Consider the following 24291-nt stretch of genomic DNA (forward strand, 5'->3'; position numbering starts at 1 on the left):
GGAGAGATGCAAAGGACTCACCGACGCAGATGGATGTGCTGGAGTTTTGCTGGTAGGTCACGACCTCGTGGTAATACACAGTTTAATAGAAATGGGTTAAATCAATATAAAAGTTAGCCAATAAGAAGCTAGAGCTAATGGGCCAAGCAGTGATTTAATTAATACACTTTCTATGTGCTTATTTCAGTTCTGGACAGCCAGGACAAACAAGCAGGCCCCTGCAACACTTTTCAATGAAGCAGGAAAATTGAAGGACGGTCCTGGCTTGCACTGGAAAATTCATTAGTTACTTTCCTCTGTGTCCTGCAACATATCTGGCAGACTCTTGTGTAAAGCAGGAATCTTGAAAGACTGTCTTGCCTTTGCTTTGTCAAAGTTCAACAGGTTTTTTTCATATGTGTCCTACATGTCCAATTTGTATAACATACTGTCAGGCAGCCCAGGGAGGAACAGTTTCTTGCACAAATGGCTAGCTTTGCTACAATAAAAGAAAGCTCATAAGGAGTTTCTTCAACATCCATCATCTCCAAAGTAAATTGATGCCACCAGAAAGACACGTATTTCGTTGTTATGTAAACCCCTATGTTAACAAAACATTTTAAATGCTATATTCTACAGGTCTTTTTTCATTTCATTCTTTATTCTCTCTCTTTCTTTACTTTCTCTCCTCCTCTCATGTTTTTTTTCCACAGCTTTTATACCCCAACAGAATCTTACAGGGAGTACAAAAGTAAAAATGATTGCATTCCATTTCTCAAGTGAATGACTATAGGTAAAAACATGTTTTTCATCTCCCTCATATGATTAAACATTTTATTACTACAGGTAAAAACAAATTATCCCAAAAGCCCACCTACATTCATACCCAAGCAACTTGTTATAGATTAACCATGTGGGAAAGCAATTTGTTCTTATCAGGTGTTTTACTGATAGGCTGCATTTTCCAGTTACAAAGAAAGGGCCAATTACTTTATTACTTGTCTTGAAAGGTAATTGTATAAGCAATCTTAAGGGAATCACAAATCTAAATTTTATATATGAAAAAGAATCAGTCAGCTCTACTTTAAATCTTTAGGGTGCATATTCATTCATAGTTTTTTTATAACAGAAAATGGGGCGCACAAATGGGTATAAGGAATTAATAATAACCTTTGGTCATCAACCAAACCTAGCAAGAAGAGTACATCAGCAGTAATAATTGAGCTGCTTTGTTCTTGTTCCTTGACCTTAAAGAGTTCTGCATTCAGCTATGTGCCTTTCTAAAACTAGATTGTCTTCTTGGGTTTTTCACCTCAAAGTTACTTAACAAAAGCATCTTAGTCTAACTTTGATATTTTTCAAAGCTTTGTTTCAGCTCTGATGCACTCCAAGACCTGTGAACACATCTCCCAACATTAAGGTTAAAAGAATTTAAACTAGCTGGGCTACGCTCCTTAGGTGAGACTCACAGACCCTGAACTGTGAAACATATCTTTGTATTTATTTTCATTCATCAAAACTCTGCATAAGCTATCATTATTATTATCAAATTACACAGTAAGTACCCTTAGTGAGGTGTCATCTTCTTGACAATTCATAGGTAAAAATTCCCAGTATAATGAGAAGTTCCCAAGAGATAAACACACTGTATTATAGGCAATGGAGATCTCCCCATGCCCACTTACACCATGCTAGATACCAGCAAGAGAGATCTGCCACAACATGTACAGGCACAGCAGAAGCAAAAGACATACCAGGATCTGCAGTCTCCTGGCCTTGCCTAAAAAAGATTGTCCCATCAGAGGGTTCCCTTTTGGTGGGCTGACACCTGGAGCTTCAATTGCAACTCATTGGTCCTCTAGCATAGCCACCAGCAAGCTACTGAACTAGTCAAAATGTAAGACAGTCTGATGGAGACCTCAGTAGAAACAATGAAACAGAACATATACTATATACTATCAAGAATCAGTCAGCTATGCATGGTGATTCATGCCTTTAATCCCAGCACTCAGGAGGTAGAGGGAGCATTCTGATTTGATTCTGAAAGAAAATGGAGAATTCATCACTTAACAGGAATAGACCCAGAAGAAATTGTGGTACCTTTTACTAATGCTGAAATTGCCTGATTATGGTCAGAAAATTAACACTGTCAAAGAGTTTGCAGTAATTTGGGGAGGAGACTTCAATTTATAAAAATAAATAAATAGATAGATAGATAGATAGATAGATAGATAGATAGATAGATAGATAGACAGATTATCCCTAATATAACAAAGGAAACACCAATTACTGAAACCCATACATTCTATACTGATGCAAATAAATATGGAAAGTCAGGTTGTAATTCATGAAAAATAAATAAAATGACTCAAAGCTTTTATGATTCAGTTCAAAAATCAGTATTATATGCTATTCTCATGGTATTATTAGATTTTCCAGAAACTCTTAATGTGGTTACTGACTCACCATATGCAGAAATAGCTATTTTACATATTAAAACTGCTGATCTTATTCCAGATGATTCAGAATTAACTTTGTTATTTATTCAAGTGCAAGTAATCAGAAATAGAAATCTTCCATTGTGCGTAACATATATCAGATCCCATACAAGTCTACCAGGGCCTCTAACACACGATAATGATGACCTTGACCAGATATGAATAGAAAATGTGTTAGAAGCCTCAGAATTTAGGGGAAAAAAAGAAAAACACCATTATAACCATGAAGGCTTTTTTTTTTATTTTAGAGAATTCAGGCCACACATTTATTGTATTTTATAAACAGAAAAGACAAAGGGAGTAAAATTCAGCTATTATAAAAGATGAACCATTATACATACATTAAAGGGATGCTTCCTATCTCTGCATTGACAGTGGTATTGGAGTGTTGACAGAGGTTTCTGTCCCACATTGGAGGATTAGCCAATGACTTCTTTGTTTCTGAGGCATTCTCATGTAACCCTGGCTGCCTATGAGTTCACAATACAATTGGGGACGGATGACCTTGAACTTCTGATTCTCTTGCTGCTAACCTCCCAGATCCTGGGATTACAGGAATGCAGTACAAAATCACTTTCTTTCAAAAAAAAAAGCTTTGTACACTTTAGGCAAGCCCTCTCCCAACTGAGCTATAGCCCCAGCCCTCTCCAATTTCATTTACATAGTGTAAGACACACACACACACACACACACACACAAACACACACACACACAAAACAAGATCTTTGAAAATCACTCATTTCTAAGCCCCTACCTGAGAAGTAGTAGGTGAATATCCATAGCAATACAATTTGTTGTCTGCTCCTCCACTCAGAAGTAGCCCTCTGTCTGTCCAGTCCACACTTAGAACCTTATCTTCATGAGCAGCTAGATCATAGAGAGGAACCTTACAACTACGTGTATCCCACAGCTTGACAATATTATCTAAAGAGACTGAAATCAGCTTCTGTTCATGGATAGGAGACCACTTCACTGTTGTTACCTAGCCTGTGTGTCAAGTGAGGGACAGTGACACCAAAGAACCATCTTTAGTTTGGGGATCCCACAGTCTAATATGCCTATCTGTGCTTCCAGATGCCAGATGTTTACAAAGGGGAGAATAGAAAATATAGTTAAGCACTATTTTTCCTGTCCTTGTTAGTCCCAATTGTTCTGTTTTCTGCTTCTTTCATGGCCGATTTGTAGATTCTTCCCCTTCATCTTCTTCATCTGTAGGAACTGTAGACCAGATCTTTAGCATCTTATCCCAGGAGCCACTGCAAGATTTAGTTCCTGAGCTATTGACTGTTATAGAGTTCAAATCCCCAGCATGACCTCTGCAGCAGTTTAAGACTTTTGCTTTATTCTTCTCTACATTCCATTCTCATAAGAGAATCATCTGATCCATTGAGTCACTCAGTAATAAGTAGGACAAACTGTCTTTTTATCCAATCCACATCTTTCACAACATCTGTATGTCCCACAATCGTCATTATTGACTTTCCTTCCAAGGACAGATCTGAGAGTTCTTATCATAAGAACCAGACAGGATATATTCTTCTGTCCCTTCTTCATTTGAGCTTATCCAGTCATCATGCATTGCTCCAGCTTTTATGCCGTGCATTTTTCCACATATTCTAGTTCCACATCTCTTCCCATGGAAGGTTTTCCAATTCCATGTGTTTGACCATTTGAAGAAACTGCCCTTGACATGTTATGGAACTCATCTTTGATCTCCACCAATTTATTGATGATTTTACTATAGTCAGTAAGTCCAGCAGTTTATTGATGATGTTACTAAGGTCAGAAACTTCAGAGACAGCAGGGATTGAGAAAGGAACATCATCTACTCCATAGTTTTTGTTCTCGGTATAGAAACGTGCCTGCAGTTGTGCCGTGGCGGAAAGTACACACAACACTTCTCCACAAAAATGTATGCTTTGACAATCAAGTAGCACTAAATTAAACAGTACTCGGCAAGTGCAGTGGAAGGTAGGAACCTGCTGTCATCCTTCAGTTTCTTCAGACCATATGACGAGGTTACCTTGGCACAGGTGCCCAGCCTGCACACATCAACTATTTCAACCTGATTTTTTAAAAGGGTTTCTTCAGGCCAGATACTTCAGACTCCCCATGAAGGTTTTAAGAAAGACTTTTCTATCACTTGGCAACAAGCCAAGGAAATAATAAGGAAATGTCCTGCTTCTCCTTTGTATCCTCAAAACAAAGAGGATTTACCTATAGGAAGTAGCACAAAAAGTACTCAAAGAAATGAATTTGGCATTTGGCAAATGAATGTATTTCATTTTGCAGAGTTTGGAAAATCCAATGCATGCACCATACCATAGACACAAAATCAGGATTCCAATGAGTAACTGCTTTAAGTTGAAAAGGTCAATTTTGTAATAACATATTTATTAGAATTTATGGTAATTATTGAAACACATGTACAAATTAAGACTGACAATGTTCCAGCATATGACCTTAGTAAAATAAAGGGTTTTGATATATTAAAACATATTATATTTAGATCACACAATCCCACAGGAAAGCAGTTATAGAAAGGTGTAATTATCCTTTAAAAGATATGCTTAATAAACAGAAAGGGGTAGTAAAAATCCCCAGAGATATAGACTATACCATGCTTTATTAACTTAAATATTTTAATGTTAAGGTAAAGCAATAACAGCTGCAGAAAAACATTGGATTGTTATTATTTATTATTATTATTATTATTATTATTATTATTATTATTATTATTATTAAACTGTTAAGTTAATTCAGTCTGAATATTTTAAGGATGTGTTGATTTTGTGTGAGACAAAACAAGCTTTAATTTAAAATGTAAAGCAAACATTAACATAAGTGGAAGAAGGAATAGAAAATACAACTACCAAAGTCCTACTATCAAACTATTGAAATCCAGCAATCTAAAGTCCCCTTTGGGACTAATTATCATGCCCAATTCAAATTAAACACCTCATCCGAACATGGGGCTTCCCCGTTTATCTTTATAAACTACCATTTGCCTATCTGTCTATCCAGAGGCAGTCTTTTATCTTTTCCCCCTCACCTTGATTCCCTTCCCCTTCTCCCTCTTCCTCTACTTTCTGCCTTTGTCCCTTATTCTTGTCCCCTGGACCTCTGGGGCAATTATATCTCCTTTGTGCTGAGTACTTAGTCTCGGTTGTCCTGAGCCAATACTTTTCCTTTCATTGGCACCTCAGTTGAGGAATTGCCTTCATCAAGTTGGCCTGAAGGTAAGTCTATGGGCATTTTCTTGATTTATGATTTATGTGAGAGGATCCAGCCCACTGCGGTGTCACCCGGGACAGGTGGTCTTGGGTTGCCTAAATAAGCAAGCTAAGAAAGCTGGGGAACCAAATATGAAACATCCTTCCTCCATTATCTCTGTGTCAGGTCCTGCCTCTTGGCCTACTTGAGTTCCTGCTCCAACAACTTCCCGTAGTAATGAACTGTGTGGTGTGTAACTAAAGCAAACAAGTTGCTTCCTTCCCAAGTAGCTTTTGGTCAGTGTTTATCAAAGCAACATAAGCAAACTAGACAACTAGTTTCATTTCTATACTGTAATCAAAGCCACTTAGGGGGGAAAGTGTTTATTTTAGCTTACGGTTCCGGCCACAGTTGCAGTCAAGGGCACAGGATCTTCTGTCATCAATCACATCACATCCACAATAAAGAACAGGAAGAGAGGAAAGCCTACATGGCTATTGTTCCCTTCACTTCCTAGGTCTCTTATACAGTGAAGACCCAGACCCAGAGAATAGCAGCATTCTCAATGGATGGTCTTCCCACACCAATTACTATAAACAAGGAAATGCCCTTAGATTTGACTACAGACCTATCTGTTCTAGATGATCCCACACTGAGACTCTTCCCAGATAATTCTAGGTTATATCAAGGTGACAAGTAGAACCAATCATACTTTGATATTTTGTTGCAAATTTAGGTTTAGTTTATGACTATAAAACAATGGAAATACAATAAAGACTTACAGTACAGAGGCATGCATATCCTTTAAACCATTTTATTCAGACTCTGTATTTCCTGTAAACAACCTTGCAGGGAGCCGGACAGGATCGCCATTACAAGATGGCACCGACATCCTGTCTTGTTGGAAATAAACAACTCCATATTTTGCTATGCCTTTGGGAGCTTCGTGTCCCAGCTTCCCGCATGCGCAGTGGTTTAGAGTCCTTGGGCCTATCCTGACACAGTCTAGTGTCAGCTGATGGTGGCAGCGAATCACAGGGCGACCTGTGTGCCAATTCCCTATATAAGCAGCTGCTTTAGTGCTCGTGGGGCCCCTTGCTTCCTGCTCTCCTTCAACCAAGGGCACTCCATTAAAGCGTGATCTGAGAAGAATCCTCCTGTGGTGGTTGTTCTTTCTCACTGGTCGAGAAGTTCGCCGAACAACCTGTTATGCTTGCAGCTGCTCTGAGCAAAACAACTTGTTTTTTCCTTTGTTTGTAGCTACTCTGAGCATGAGACCCTCATGAGTTTCTGATGGCAGGGGAGTGATTTCTGGTGGGTTTGGCTGGGGCGTGGCTATCCGTTAAGGATCCATATATAAGCAGCTCTGGTACAAAATAAAGGGAACATTCTTGTTTCAAGGATGACCCATGTCTCTGTGTGTCTCTGTGTGTTTAAATCTCCAGGCCCTAGCCCAGATCGGGAATGGTCCTGTAGTGCAGGCTCCACACTACAGGTGCAGTACATGTAGTAGTGTGGACAGTACAGGCAAATGGACAAAAGTAGAAAACAAATCATACTGAGTAAAGTAACCCAGACCCAGAAAGACAATCATGGTATGTACTCACTTATAAGTAGATATTAGCTGTTAAGTAAAGAACAATCATGCTATAATCCACAAATTCAGAGAGGCTAAGTAACAAGAAGAGCTCAAAGGGGACACATGTATCTTCCTAGGAAGGGGACTTATGACAGATTTTGTGGATGGAATGGGGGAAGGTGGGGATGGGGATAGGAGGGTTGAGGTGAAAGTAATGGAAGTTTGGAGAGAGATGACTAGAATTGGAGGGGGGGGCAATGTAGAAGCCTAGTACACAGGAGACTCCCTGGAATCTACAAGGGTGACCCTAGCGAGACTCCCAGTCTTCCAGTGATGGAACTGGGACACCAACCCAGCCACAAAACCTTTGATCTACAATCTTTCCTGAGTGCAAGATATGCTGGGGTACTGGTGAGGCAGAACTTGCAGGAGCGGCCAAGCAATGACTGCTCTAATTTGAGTTTTAAGCCACAAGAGGGAGCCCGTACCTGGCATTGCCTGAATGAACAAGATCCAGAAGCTGAAAAGCCCAGAAACATAGGGTAGAACAAAAGAGGATAGGAAGTGTGTGTGTGTGTGTGTGTGTGTGTGTGTGTGTGTGTGTGTGTGTAATATTATATACAATATATATAACAAAATTTATAACATATATTTCAATTATATCAATTAAATTATCCCCAATGATGTTCTGCTATACTCAGAGAGACTGCCTCCAGGAGCTGATGGGAGTAGATGCAGAGACCTTCAGCAGGAAAATTAGGAGAGAGAGCCCAGGTTGGAGATCTCCATCAGGTCCTTCCCCTCGAAGTTCCAGGGAACCTCCATGAAAATTAGGAGGAGAAATTGTGGGAGTCAGAGGGACCAAGGAAACCCAGAGAACACAGCCAATGGGATTGACTAAGCAGGGCTCATGAGCCACAGAGCCTGCAAGGGTCTGTACTAGGTCCTCTGCATATGTGTTATGGTTGTTGGCTAGGTTTTAAGGGACTCCTGACAGTGAAATTGGGGGTGTCTCTGACTCTTTTGCCTGTTTTGGGGTTCCTTTTCCTCCTGCTGGATTGCCTTATCCAACTTTAATGAGAGGGTTTGTGACTGGTCTTATTGTATGTGTTGGGTTGATATCCCTGGGAGGTCTGCTGTCTTCTTGGGGGGAGACTGAAAATGGAAGTCAGAGAACCTGGGTAGAGGGGAGAAGGAAACTGAGAGGAATGGAAGAAAAAAAAAAGCTGAGGTCAGATGCATTGTATAAAAGTATAATTTTTTTGAAAATTTTAATTAAAAAAAAACTAAGTAAGGATGCTTCTGTGCCTCCAAAATTAAGAACTTAGAGAAATGACGGAATGAATTCTCCACTGAAGTAAGTTTATCTTTACTGAGAGAGAAACCAGGTAAAATGTCTGATAAGAGTGAGATTAGCTCCTAAGACTCTCCTAACTCATAATTAAGGAAATAGGGAAGAGTGGGGAGTCGAGGGCACTCATTATGATGACTGCTTAGAGGTGGAATGTAAAACAACCAAACAGGTTAGCCCTGCTTCCACACCCACAACAAAAACACAAACACCCACCTCCACAAAATACACAGCAAGAGATACACACATGCTCAGAGACACACACACAAACCTAGACACACACACACACGCACATTGAGTTAAGGAAAATAAAATATATATGGGGAAAATGATTTAACTAAAAACAATAAACAAAAAAAGAAAAAGAAAAAAATGGGAAAGTACACAGAAAGCCTCAATATTAAAAGGAGAGAGCTCCAGTCGTTATAATTGTCTTTGAAAATTCAAACAAAACCAAGTGACAGTATTTAAATTCATGAATAAGTTCATCAGTTAAACGATTACTGACAGATTTAAAATAAGCACAATGTAAAGATCTTCTGTTTAAAAGCAGATAACAGAAAATGGAGATTTTTTTAAAGCCTTTTTACCAAACCTCAGTGACAGATCTTTAAAAGAAAACCAGAACATTTCTGATGGAAATACAACAAGGAGCCATATAAAGCTGGGAAGTTTATTCTAAACTGTCAATTCTGTCTAGATTATTGTAGCAAGTCATGAATGCTAAGGGAACTTTTCTACAAGAGATTTACATATTCTAAAATTAATCTTCCCTCCTCTCTGCATCCCAAGCACCCTGGTTAAAGAAAGAAATGTGCTCGAAAGGGAAAAGAGAAAGCAAAGATGCCTGTGATGGATTAGTAAACACACATTAATTGAGTCCATGCTGGCAATACTCTTAGACCTATGATGAGACCTGACACAATCGCCTAGCTAAAGAACTAGGAAAATGCTAAAATAATTCCTTATTGCTTGAGAGAAGAATATGAACCACAGCAGCACACACGGCTCAGAAGCAGCCAGGGCCTACTGGAACCTAGAAGAATGAAGATGTACAGAGCTTCTCTGAAGTTGAGGAATGTTTCTGGAAGCAGAAAGCAGAAACGGTAAGTTCTCAGGGAGTCTTGAGTAAATGGGAGCTGGTGCTTGCAGTGTCAGCCAGCAGAGCACATCCACGCAAGAGAGCAACAGGAAATGCTTCTTTCTGAAGGGAGATGACAAGCCCAAGGAAATAGAATACAGAAGGACAGAAGCACACATAGATACTGTGCTATAAGGTAGATTCCTAAAGTGAGCAAGTAATTATTGTTTCTGAGATAGTAATGAAAAAAAATCAACTCTTTGTACAAACAGTATTTATTATCCAGCCATGTGAGAGGAAAGAACATTTGATTAGGCCTCAGAAGACCGTAGATTTTCTTCCTAGATGCATTATTGGCCAGTCTTGATATGTAAATTACTTAGCAACTGATTTTTGTACATAAAAACTGAAGAGGAGAGAGGCCTCTGGGTGAAGGTGGATTAACTAATGATCTCATTCAAGTCCCAGCCTTGTATTCAACTTGACAAACCAAAGCGAAACAACTGCTTGGGCTCACTCTCCCAGCGCTGGAAGACGGGACTCATTGACTGGAATGCACTTCACTTGGCTGCACTCCCCTTTTAATTTCTCAGCCTGCGTTTCATTCACCAAGAAATCCACAGGGTGGCAACAGCACTGAATAAAAATAAATGGAAAGTTAAAATTCTCAGAAACTGTTCCTCAGAAGCTAATGTTTACAGCGCTCCCTTCCCTGTTTTTATGAAGTCACCAGGCTGCTGGCGCCAGTAGAACAAAGGCCACACACAAAGCCTGAGAGTGGGAGAGATGACTCCCAGGATGCCCGACTATGACCAGGCCCTTTGCCACACAAAGCAGGTTTTACCGTTCTCAGAGTGATTTGAAAGAAAGATATGCGAGATGGGAGAAGGAAGAGAAGCTACTGAAATATCAACTTATTGAAAGTAACAGAGCAAGCAATGGAGGCAGAATTCCAGCCTTAGTCAAACATCTAGGATCTTTACCCTCCAGCAAGTTGACACCTCCGAGGAGACATCTGACTAAATCAAAGTGGCCTTCCTTCCTAACCATCTGCTTTGGGACAAGAAATGATACTTTTACTATTTTCTTTATAAGAGAAAGGAAGTTTCCTCAACTTGACTCCTTTTTAGCACAGGCTAATACAAATCATTTCCTAGTCACTACTAAATAATGACTGACATTCCTAACAACGTCAGCTTCGGGTTTTATATCAGGGCCTCTCGCGTTTCTCTCCTACTGCTTAAACAGCCCAGGAGGAGAAGGGAGTGGACAGATAAAGGTCTCTGGGTTCAATCCTTGGCAGCATGAAAAAAAATAAATAAATAAAGCAGGGACTTTTTGTCATTCCCTCTTATCTTAATGGAAGAGCTTAGAGTTAACTCAACATTTCTTCCAACTTGAGTTAAAATGGGGAAAGAGATGACATTTAAAGTAACTGTGAAATGTTTCAAAGTATCCAAAGATAAAAAGCTTCTTTGATACAAAAGATTAAAATAAAATAATCAGAAAACCACCCCAAATGATAATTTTTCACACAGGCTCTAATGGTTTATTTTAACTTTCAGTTTGACACAATCTAGAGTCACCTGGGAAGAGACGGGTAGTTAGATCAGAGGACCTGTATGGCCAATCATTAGGGGATTATCAGGGCTATGCTAATTGATGTGAGAAGATCAAGTCTAGAAGTGAGTGACGCCATTCTCTGGGTTTGTGTCCTGAACTGTATAGAAGTAGAGAAAGGGAGCAGAAGAAGTGTAGAGGCAATCATTCCTCTCTGCCTCTGCCTACGGATGTGCCTAGCTGCTTCAAAACTCATACCACTATAAATTCCTTGCCCTGATGGATTGTAGCCTCAACTGTGAGCAGAAATAAACTCCTTTCTTCCCTTCATTTCCTTTGATCAGGATGTTCTATGACAACGGGAACAAAACTAGAACACAGACTGAACATCCGTAATCCAACAATGTTACACTTAACTGGAAATGATGGCTCATACTTCTGTTCCCAGCACTCTCAAGCATGAAACAGAAGCGTCTCAGTGAGTTCAGTATTAGCCTATGCTGCAGAGTGAAACCCTATCCCCCACCCACCACCACCACCACCAACAACAACAAACCTAAAATGTGGAATGCTCCAAAGACAAAACTTTTTGAGAACCAACATGATACCCTGAGTGGAATATTCCATACCTGACCTCACACGATGAGTCACACTCAAAACATAGATGTAATAAAAATATACTATATAATTACCTCCAGGCAAAGTGTGTAATGTGTATATAAAACACAAATAAATTTTGTGTTTAGACCTGGATGCCTTTTCTACCGGGCTTCTTGTTAAGTTCATGTAAATATTCCATAATTTTTTTTAAAAAAAATAAAAAACTGAAATATACTTGGATATCAGTGTGGTGGTTTCTCTGGAAATTGAGAGTCAACCTTCCTCAAGATCCAGCAATACCACTCTTGGGAATATATCCAAGTGATGTCCAATCATACTACAAAAGCATTTGTTCAACTATGTTCATAGCAGCATTATTTGTAATAGCCAGAACCTGGAAACAATCTAGATGCGCATCAATGGAAGAATGGATAAAGTGTGGCACATCTACACATTAGAGTTCTAGTCAGTGGGAAAAAAAAAAACAACAACATCTTGAATTTTGCATGCAAATGGATGGAAATAGAAAACACTATCCTGAGTGAAATAACCCAGACCCAAAGGTATGCATATGCCATGTACTTACTCATTAGTGGACTCTAGCCATAAACAAAGGACATTGAGCCTATAATTCACAAGCCTAGAGAAGCCAAATAATAAGGTGAACCCAAAGAAAAACATATATAGATCCTCCTGAAAATTGGAAATTTGCCGACAAGAATGTTGGGCAAAAGTTGAGAGCCTGGTGGTGGGGATGACGGTGGGGTGGGGGGAAGGGGAGAGGGGGAGAGAAAAGGGAGAAGGGAAGGATTGGGGGAGTGGGAGGGTAGAGATGGAGGAAGGGCGGATATAGGAGCAGAGAAGAAGATATCTTAATTAAGGGAGCCATTTTAGGATTGGCAAGAGACTTGGCTCTAGAGGGAATCCCAGGCATCCACGGGGATGTCCCCAGCTAAGTCCTTGGGTAGCAGACGAGAGGGTGCCTGAACTGGCCTTGTCCCATAGTCACACTGATGAATATCTCGAATATCACCATAGAACCTTTGTCCGGCGATGGATGGAGATAGAGACAGAGACCCACATCAGAGCACTGGACTGAGCTCCCAAGGTCCAGTTAAAGAGCAGAAGGAGGGAGAAGGTGAGCAAGGAAGTCAGGACTGCGAGAGGTTGATCCACCCACTGAGACAGTGTGCCTGATCGAATGGGAGCTCACCAAATCCAGCTGGACTGGGACTGAAGAGCATGTGATCAAACCAGACTCTGTGAATGTGGCTGGCAATGGGGGCTGACTGAGAAGCCATTGATAATGGCGCTGGGACTTGTTTCTACTTCATATACTGGCTTTTTAGGAGCCTAGTCTGTTTGGATGCACACCTTCCTAGACCTGGATGGAGGGGGAAAAGGCCTTGGACTTCCCACAGGGCAGGGTACCCTACCCTCTCTTAAGACTGGAGGGGGAGGGAGGAGGGGGAGTGTGAGAGAGGGAGGGGAATGGGAGGAGGGGAGAAAGTGGAAATTTTTTAATGGGAAAATAAATAAATAAAATAAAATAAAAATAAATAAATTGAAAAAACCTGAAATACTTCTAGTCTCAAGCATTTGGAATAAGGAATTGTCAACTCATATTTTCTTCCTCTGTTTTCTCGTCTCCATGCCTTTCTTAGCATGCTCAAAGTATTGTTTCTTTCTGGAACTGACTCTTTTCTCTCACACACATCTTCAACTTTAGTGACTAGCAGCGACAGGCCCACGTCTTTGATTCCTTACCCACAAATCTCTAAGAAGGAAAATTTCATCTGGCCTGACAACAGCTGCAGTATAATTAAGCATGGACAAGAGTCGTGATAACCAATGAAGAATATTCTGAGACACAACACTTTTTTAAAAAAAGGTCAGGCTAGATTTAAAAAAAAGGGGGGGGGGGCAAAGAAAACCATTTAGGGGGTTGAGGAGATGTTTTTAGAACGTGGTAACGTGCTTTTTATGCAAACTTGAGGAGATGGTTTGACATCCAGGTACCACATTAAAAAAAAAAAATAAGTATTCTAGTGAACACCCATAATCTCAGCACTGGCAGGGAAACAACAGGAGGATCCCTGAAGCTTGTGGGCCAGCCGGTCTAGCTGAAGCAGTAAATTCCAGGTCCAATGAGAAACCTGTTCTAAAAATTAAGATAGAGAGCAATTGATGAAGGCGTGCAACATAGACCTCTGGCCTCTATTACACATGCATACACATATGCTTGTACACATGTACAAACAAACACGAACACATAAACAAAAATCCATTAGTCCGATTAAGGATTTGAGCTCAGAATGTAACTTGGTAGAGCACATGCAGCATGTGCACGCTTAGTGCCATCCCTGCTGTGGAACAAAAAAATAGATAGATGATGGATAGATAGATGATAGATAGAAAGATGATAGATAGATAGATAGATAGATAGATAGATAGATAGATAGATAGATAGATGATAGATAGACAGATAGATAGATTTATTTCTAAGATAATCAAAATGAAATTATAAATTATTTGGCATATTTATGCACATCCCTGTTCACACAGTAGTAACACTATAAAACTTACAGAAGTATCAAATAAGTTACAGATTCTGACACTTTCTCAGACTATTTAAAGTTAGGTAAAAATTAGAAAACTCTGCATTCATTTTTATAGTATCTATACTTTACCTGTTCATTATAGTATGAACTATTTTTTGTTTGTCTTTTAAATGTGGATTGTTGATAGGGCCAAAGGATAAGTATATGGGAGAATCACCGAAGGTTGTCTTAAAGTCTCTTCCTAATGGCTCGAGGGATGGTTCAACAGTTAAAAGCACTATCTGTTCTTCCAGAGGACCCAAGTTCAACTCCCAGCACTCTTGTGGAGACTTACAGTTCTATGTAATAACTGCAGTCCTAGAGTATCTGGTGCCTTCTTCTAGCTTCCTTGGGCACTCACTGTGTGTACATGGTGACAAGGCACATGTAAGCAAAACATAAATGCATAACATATATGCATAAAATAAAATGAAAAGAGATATAACCATAATGGACAGGTTTAAAATAGAGCCAAGATTATTCAAATGTGATACAGACATATGAGCACATGCCCCCGGGGAAATAACACAACCAGACTTGCCACAAGCCTTCAATTTGTGGTTTTTTTTAAAGTGCTAACTCAGGAAGGCACATTAAAGTGAGATATGTTTAGACAAGACGAACTAAAATTGTGTATTCAGATTGTCACAGTTTTGTGAAGAAGTGCAGTATATGACACCATTACAGAGTGTTGTCAGGCTGCTCAGAGTTAACTGAGATTTGCCATTTACTAAGAATAGGACCCAAAAACTTCCAAAAACTCTCTGAGGCTGTCTAGTTGCACACTGGTTTTCATAATGCCCATTGAAAGTGATGCTATGGAGAGTTGGAGCAATAGCTCATCAGTTAAGAGCACTGACTGCTCTTTCAGAGGACCCCAGGTTCAATTTCCAGCAGCCACACAGTTTTCCCAACTCTATGTAACTCATCTCAGAGGATCTGGTTTTCTCTTCTTGCCTGTATGGACACTGGTCACACATCCATGGCACACAGACATACATGCTGATAGAATACCCATAAACATTTTTAAAAAGAAAAAAGTAATGTTGTGCATAGTATCAGTCAACACATATCAAAATGTCTAGAACATAACAGGTATTTGATAGCAATAGCCACCATCATGGTCCTGAGAAGTACAAAGAAGTCAATTAATTTCATTCTCACCTGAGTGACCAGGCATTATCATCATAAGCACCATCACAGTCATTGGGGGCCCTTTACAAACAGGATAACTGAATTATAAGACTATAATTATACAGGTGAAAACTCTAGCTCAACACATGCTCTGAATCTAGCCGCTTGGCTTTCTGCAAATGTAAGCTTTCCTACCCCATCTTCTCCATCTCAAGTGAGCTTCCTGTAACTTTGGCCCTGGGGATTTTCACTGCAGACTGACTTCCTCACTGGCCAACATTCTGAGCCTAGCCCTGACCATTCCTCACACTAAGTAACACCTGCCTCACTTCTTTTTCAGGTGTTGGGGATCTGATCCAACCCACGATCTGTGCATTCAAGGCACGCACATTAAGCATGTCTCCAGACCTTGAGTCTTTTTTTTTTTTTTTTTGTTTTTTTTCGAGACAGGGTTTCTCTGTGGCTTTGGAGCCTGTCCTGGAACTAGCTCTGTAGACCAGGCTGGTCTCGAACTCACAGAGATCCGCCTGCCTCTGCCTCCCGAGTGCTGGGATTAAAGGCGTGCGCCACCACCGCCAGGCCCCAGACCTTGAGTCTTATTTTCATCCTATTATTATTTAAGTTTACCTTATTTAAGGTTGCCTTGAACTCACTCAGCAGCCCAGGCAGTCCTTAAACTCAGTTCTCCCACTTCAGTGTTATAAAAAAAAAAAAAAAGAAAATGGAGATTAGTGACCGGAGCCACCAAATCCAATTAAGTTCATTTTTTTTTATATCTAACTTCATCAAGGTCTTCTTGGTAGATCTTATGAAAAAGTAAGCAAGGAGAGGGGATTTATTATGGTTAATTGAATCTATTTTTCCTATGGTCTTTAGTCTTTTGGTTAGTCTATCCTGGTATACAATTGGGGGAAATATGACACTAAATTTATATAGCATAGATGCTCATCTTCCCTAACTATTCAAGACAAGCTCTCTAGCCTACAGCACTGCCTGGTTTATATTCTATTCTCAGTGACATAAAATGGTTATTTTGATAGCATTTTCATCCCTTTCTATTCTATCTCTGAGTAGATACCTGCCCAATGATACTTACTATCTCTCTAGTCTGGTATCTATAAATGTGTACCTCAAACATAACATACTTCATTATTAGTCTTAGCTTCCAAATCCCCAAAATACATTGTTGACTTTTGTTTGTTTGATGTTTGTTTTGTGGGTTTTATTATTGTTGTTTTATCCAGACTGTCCTGGAAATTATGATGACACCCCTTCCTTAAATGCCCAAGTGCTAAGGCTGCAGACACGTGTTACCAACACTCAGATGCTATTCTTTTTATGATCATTTGCATATTAAGCACCCACTTGCTTACTGTTCTTCCTGCACTGGCTTGTAACTCTTCCTGAACAAATGTTTTTGGTGTCTGTTCTGTACCAGGCACTCTGATAGCATTGGCAAGACTATAAAGTTTCCCTGAAGGCCATGAGCCACATTTCCAGAGGTTCATAATCCAGTGCTATTAGAAACCCTGAAAGCCAGAAGGGGCTTCATGAGGGGAATGAGGGGAAGTTACAATGCAGTCATAAAGAATAGTGAAAGTTCTTGAGTATGCCCAAGAAAGAGTATCCAGACACATGAATTAGTCATTTATTATGGAGAGTAGACATCACAGGAAGAAAGATCACCAAAGAGAAAACACGGTTACCTGTAACTACCTATCTGACCTCCAAATGCAGAAAAGACCCTATAACCTTTATGAAGCCAAGCTAGACTGCTATAGATCATCAGGCTTTTCTTTCACTCTGAAATTAGATGTGCCTCCCCACACCCCACATCCTTGGTTTTGCTTATTTTGAGGGACTCGCGTTAAAGACGAGCACCTTCTAAGGCAAGTATTCTGCCACTTAGTTAAATCCTGGGCATTTGCAGATTCCTTCTCAGGAAAATCCAGACAACTCTTACCAAACAGCAAATTTGCACAAAATATAAAATTAATTTATTAAAACGACCTGCATCTGTTATTACTTTTCTCATGCCATAACAAAATACCTAAGAGAAGTAACTAACAGAAAAGAGGTTTATTTGTGCTCATAGTTTAGGAGAACACAGCCCGCATGAGAGGAAAGATGCTCATGGCTTTAGGAGTGTTAGGCTGCTTGCTCACATCTGGGAAGATCGGGAAACAAAGAATAAACAATGCTAGCACTTAGTTGACTTTCTCCCTTTTCTCTTTATTAATTCAGTCCAGGGCCCTGAACCCACGGGATGGCACTGTCCATATTCAGGGTGGGTCTTCCCTCCTCCATTGAACCTCTCCCGAAGTGCCCTCAGAGACTCAAAGGTGTGTCTCCTGGGTGACTAGAAACCCCGTCAAGTTCACAAGGAAGACTAATCATGACACAGACTAGCTGAACTAAAACAATAGGCAAGCATCTGCAATAACCTGCCTGGACTTTCTGAGATTTTTTTTTTTTTTTTTTGGTTTTTCGAGACAGGGTTTTTCTGTGGCTTTGGAGCCTGTCCTGGAACTAGCTCTGTAGACCAGACTGGTCTCGAACTCACAGAGATCCGCCTGCCTCTGCCTCCCAAATGCTGGGATTAAAGGCGTGCGTCACCATCACCCGGCTTCTGAGACTATTTTTTGTAAGCGTTTGAAAATTTTCTTTCTAGTCAATGAAATGACATAGTTGGTAAAGGTGCTTGCTACCAGCCCTAATAACCTGAGTTCAACCCCTAGAACACACACAGTAGGAGAGAACTGAGTCCTGAAAGTTGTCCTCTGACCACCACATAACATGACTCCCATGGTATACATTCATGTACATGTACACAAACACAAACTGACACTAAGTTAATTAAAGTAATTATTGTAAAAGATCTTAAACATGTTTTATGTTCCATGGAGGCAGAGATCCACCACTGCCTTAGTTCAGGACATGCATTAGTCATTATTCTATTACTGTAATAAAGACCATGAGAAAAAGCAACCTGAGGCAGAAAGATTTTACTTCATCTTCCACTTCCAGGTCTCAGACTTGATGACTTTTCTCCCACAGCTGCGGAGCTCCTTCCAGCGCTGTTGAAGCTAGCCACAGACTGGAAGCTGGCAGACCATTTCCAGCTTGGTTTCTTCATGTCGTCTGACCACAGAGTGTGGTGTCTTTACCAATAACTTCCAACCTCGCCTGGGCTTACCCGGAACAGGCTCTACAGCCTAGTCAGCTCTTACAGTTGTTATTCTCCTGCCTCAGCCTCCTGAACACTAGGATTACAAGCTTATGCCTCAACACTGGGCCTTCTATAGCATTTTTTCCCTCTTCCACCGTATAGTTCTAACGCTGAGTTGCCCCTTGTGGCCATGTCTCTTTAGCTCCCTTAATCTGACTGTATTTCAGTTTCAAAACATTACTAGCACATTTAAAGAACTTTCTACCCTTTTTAATTCATTCTTCCTCATTCAGGCCTTTCCCAAGATGCCCTTCTTATTGAATTGAAGTTTTGCATTAGTCAATAGAGTATCACCTTGGCCATGTGTTCTTTCCCAGGTCAGTTCTTGTTACTCTCCCTGGAAAGTGTGGACTTGAACCTGCAGTTGACCTTTCCAGATCCACCATCATTTTGTTCCTAAGGAAGAGCCCTTGTTTCTCTCAGTTTGTTTGTTTTCAATCAGCGTGACTCACTGACTCGTTTCTTTCCTTTACCTCATTCCCGTACTTAATTAGGTAAAACAGGCTTCTAGTGGTGGTTATCTCTAGTGAGTGGAATGATGGGGGAGGCTTAAGAGAAATCGTGTGTGCACACATCACACCCAGCTCTTTCTTTTCACTCACAGAGAAAAATAAGGAAGTTCTGAAAAGGAAAATTTCCAGGGCTCCAGAGTCTGAACAGCAGGAGGTAATAACATGGCCTTGAGCTGAGCATGTTCCTCAAGCTGTTTCTCATTGAACACATTAACCTAAGAAAGGCCACTTCAGAGTCCGCTGGTGACTCATGATCTCCAATCGTCTTTCAATCAGCAGGCTGGGTGTGTAAATTAGTTAGGATTAGCTCTAAATTGTAGGCTTCAGACAGGGTAGTAGCTAAATTTTATATTGCAAAACATCTCCGCCTAGTATAGAACTTGGTGAGCTCAAATGAAAGTTTTGAGCAATACTAGTATGACGGCAGGTCTCTTTACAAGCTGAAATATTTACAAATTATACGGAACTTTGTTTAGCATATTCGCTGTAAATAAAATGAGACCAAATCGAAGCCTGACATGATGGCACACTCCTGTAATCCTACGAGAAGAGTAAGGCAGGAGGGTCACTTTGAATTGCAGTCCAGCCTGGGCTGTACAGTGAGTTCAAAGCCAGTCTGGGATACAAAGTAAGTTCCAGGTGGGCCTAGGCTAGTGAGCAAGACCTTTTCTCAAAAGTAAACAGAACAAACAATGAAACAAACAGTTTATATCCTGAGCTGTGTCAAAGACAGGAAGTGTCAAGAAGAATCAAGGTCTGGGGCAGTGGAGATATTGTCGCTGCAGTTACTCAAATCTGTCAAGGTCTGGGGCAGTGGAGACATTGTCGCTGCAGTTACTCAAATCTGGGTTAGCTCACAAGAGAGGACATTTCTTGCCTGTCTCCTGCAGGAACTGTGACATTTATGCAATTCTTTCTTCCTAAATAGTCCTAGAGTCTACCATCCATTATACCTCCCCAGGCCAAGAAGGGATGAAACAGCTGGGAGATGCTTAAACAAGCATACTAGACCCTAATGAGAAACAGGAGGTTGCTCCTCTAAGCCCAGTTTTCAGCCAAGACTCTTGATTGACAGAGCACTACCTTCTTCTTTGCCCTGGCCTCTGGGCTCTCTGATCACATCCACCCATTTGAACCCTTTCTTAGCTCTTTTCATCCATTACCTAGAGAGAGCCCAGACTCCTTTCCCCTTTCCAATTTCAGGTTTATTTAATATTTTCTAAACAGTTTTCCTAGGCCCTGAAAGCAGAACCCCCAGTGCTGGCCCTATTGGAACTGGCAGTGAGTTAATCATAAGACAGATAAGTTTCTCTTGACTCACTTGTGAATTAAGCAACGAGATGCCCAAATGCCTCCACTAAGACGTGCAGCTACACTGATGCCCCTCCCCCTTGAAAAGCCTAAATACATCCTAGCTTATGCATCATAAGAACTCATAGTGTGGTTAGTCATGGAACATTAATCATCCTCCAATGTATGGTAAAAGAAGGGTAGTAGTACACACTCCGATGTTCTGCAACGCTTCTGTATAAGTGCATTCCCAGCCAATGATAAGAAAAGGCAGACTCTGAGCATTTGGCTGCAGCAGGTACTATTTATTCTAAGACACTCGCATGCATTGTCTCATTTGGTCAGCACAGCATCCTTAGACAGAGGACCTGTTACTGTCTCCCCTGTGCACTGAAGAAACAGAATCTTTCACAACGTTTCAGAATCTGTAAGATTAAAAGCCCAGGAAATATAGCTTTACACCTCCATTCTTAAACATTACGAACACTGGTCAGAGAACCAGTTATTTTCAGTCCCTTTCAAGTTCCAAGCTCTCCACGGGTGCCTTGAATCACAATACTTAAGGCAAGTTAAAGTCTATGCTAAGCCAGGGTGCCAGAAATTATACCTCACTGAAGCTGGTTCTCCAGTAAGAAGGAGAGCTACTACAAGTTTAGCATCTAGGGTAAGTGGTTACACAACCCTTAAAATAAGAGCATTCAGCAATTCCTCTGCCACATTAACTTCCTGTGGATCTCCCACAGGCCTCCAACAATCCAGAGAACAAGGCCTGTCTGTCTGCATGCTACAGCTTGCGGTGGAAGGGCTTTTCCTTCTCTTTTCTCTTTTTAAAATGTTACACTGTTAATTGATTAATTCATTCATTTGGTAGGAACCACAGTGCCCTTGTGAGGGTCAAAGAACAGTTTGCAAAACTTGACTCTCTCTTTCCATCATGTGGCTCCCTAGGGATTGAATTTGGGTTATCACAGTTGACAGCAAGCACCTTTATCCCCCCCGAGTCATCCTCCAGCCACCCACCAGCTCTTCTAAGTGGGTGAAATTTGCACTGGAACGAGATAGAGCTTCTTAAGATAAAGCTTTGACTAAGAAGGTTAATCAGCTTTGCTAGTGCCTCACCCCCACCTGGCTAAGGGAGCACTCCCTAGACTGGAAGGGAGGACCACCAGTTGTTTGTGACATCCCACAAACCTTTCATTGAATACAATCAATTTCTGTTAGCTCTCGGGGATACTTGGGAAATTTACCTTGAAGATCCTCTGATTTTTAAGTCCTGAAAATCAGATTTCAAATAACTAAATAAAAAATCAGCTAACTAGTCAGGGGCGCACATTGCCCAAGATCACAATGTCCACCTGGCTTGACCTCTCCACTTACTCCTTGCGCTACATTCTTCTCAAAGCATCCTGCCATCTCACTATCCCAAGGTAGGAATGTTTCTTCCCCTGGGGTAAGAATTCCAGTCTGTAAAAACATTCTCAGTTTCTGGCAGGTAATCACATTCATAATACTCTGAATGGCTTTTGTTTAGCTCTGTCATGCGTCCCAGTATGTTAAACTGTGTGTCAGGTGGTTAGTAGTCTAACAAGACAGGTCTGCCATCTTCAGGCAGCAATTTAAGTTTCAGTTCATTCTAGAGTTTAGTCTTTCATTTTTGGTTGTTTGTTTTAAACCACTCATTCTTAAATGACAGTCTTATATGAGAATGTTCTCCAAGTCATTGTAGAATACAGTAACTTTGTACTTACCTATATGATTTTTCTCTTCTTCCTCTTCCTCCTTCTTCTAGTATGAAGGGTTTCAACTAGGGTCTAGTTCACTGTAGGCAAGACTTTCCCCCCCTTTTCAGTCAAATTTCCATTAAGTTACCCCAGCTGAGCCAGATCTGTACCCCAGGTTGGACTTGTGCTTAGAATCCTCCATCCTCAAGCTCCCAGGTAGGGACTTGTGTACAGACACACCTGAGTCCCAGTAAAATTGGCCAGTTACCTGTTTTGCCTATATTTCTAGGACCAAGATGTTGCCAGAATGTGGAATTTAGTATTAAATGTTCATGTTGAGTTGGTCGGTGGTGGTGCGTGCCTTTAATCCCAGCACTAGGGAGACAGAGACAGGCAGAGAATAAAAAGGGTATGAATAATATTATATACATATTCTGGTATGGAAAAGAATCACATAGTATCAGGGCACAGGCAGGGAAAGAGGAAGGGGGAGGGAGGGAGAGAGAGAAGAAAAAAGCAAAGCGACATGATAGAAAATAATTATTTATACGTAATTCTCTAAAGAAACAAAGCTAGAATTAGGAATGATGCTGAATGCCCAGGACTGATAATAGCAGATTAGCCAGTAAAGATCCCAGGTCTCATGGGGTAAGGAGCACACCTTTAATCACAGTACTTGAAAGGCAGAGGCAGAGGATCTCTGTGAGTTCGAAGTCAGTCTGGTCTAAGGAATGAGTTCCAGGACAGCCAGTGATACACAGAAAAATGTTATCTTCAAAAATCAAAATAAATAAAATCCCAGGTTTTAGAAAAAAAGAAGACTTAGTTACTAGATCCCAGCATAAGGGAAATTACTGTAAGGACAGTCACCAAACAAGATCTACAGCCTTCAGTAAAATGACCAGTCAACCTTAAGGAAGGTTGGATAATAAATATTCCAACTCAGTTTGTTCACTTTCTTTGTTTCTTAGTCATGTATACCAGCAGCTGAACCCAGCCACAAGCCAGAGGCCATCTACAGAAGCTCTCCAAATGGTTAGCCTCCTAGGGCTCAGAGCAAGAAGAAAATAAAGGTAGCAAAAATGGACTTAGATGTGCATACACCACACACACACACACACGTAAACACACACATACACACACAAATACATAATTTTCTTTCCTTCTATGTGCTAGGCAAGTACTCATTGTAACACTGAGCAGCATCCCAGCCCTTTCATTTTTTTCAGTGTTTTGATTTTGAGACAGGGTCCTACTTAGTTGCCCAGGCTAGCCTAAACTTACTCTGTAGCACAGGCAAGCCTTCAACTTTCTTTCTTTTTTTTAAAGTTGTCATTGTAATTTTTGAGAGTTTCCCACATACATGCTCTGTGGGAATGTATTCACCCCCACCACGCTCTCGACCTTCTCTCACTCCTGTTAGACCATTTTCTTCCCTAGCCTCCTCTTCCTACGTTCAGGTCTCACCTGTGAGTGTGCGGGTCTTGTGCAGGAGGCCACAGCTGCCGTGTCTTCATGGTTCCATCAGCCATGTCATATCCAGAAGACAGTTTCACAGTACTCCCTCTGTCCTCCAGCTCTGGCAGCCTCTCTGTCCCCTTTTCAGTCATGTTCCTGTGTCTTGGAGACAAAGATGTCCGATTGAAGGCCAAACACTCACAGTCACTTATTCTCAGCAGTTTGTCTAGTTATGTGTTTCTGTATTAACCAAAACCACTCGGCCAAGGCTGAGAGTAGCACTAAGCTAAAGGCATAAACACATTTAGAAGGCTATGTGTCCATTCAGCATAGCATCAATATTAAAATCCCCTTCGAGGTCCTGTGAGCTCTGTAGCCACAGGATTTCCCCAGGTTTACAGCAAAGTAGGGATTCATTTTCATGGAGAAAATAAGCATGCCCAATTACACCAGTAGAAACATCCTGTCTGGCATACAGGTAAGTAT

The 24291-nt window shown here is 40.8% G+C and overlaps 1 pseudogene; it reads right to left on the reverse strand.

Annotated features, from left to right (window-relative positions):
* Positions 1-3219: 3219 nt before the first annotated feature.
* Positions 3220-23957, reverse strand: LOC101981518 (annotated as a pseudogene).
* Between the last annotated feature and the right edge of the window lie 334 nt (positions 23958-24291).

This window comes from Microtus ochrogaster, unplaced genomic scaffold (assembly GCF_000317375.1).
Source record: "Microtus ochrogaster isolate Prairie Vole_2 unplaced genomic scaffold, MicOch1.0 UNK46, whole genome shotgun sequence".
NCBI lineage: Eukaryota > Metazoa > Chordata > Mammalia > Rodentia > Cricetidae > Microtus > Microtus ochrogaster.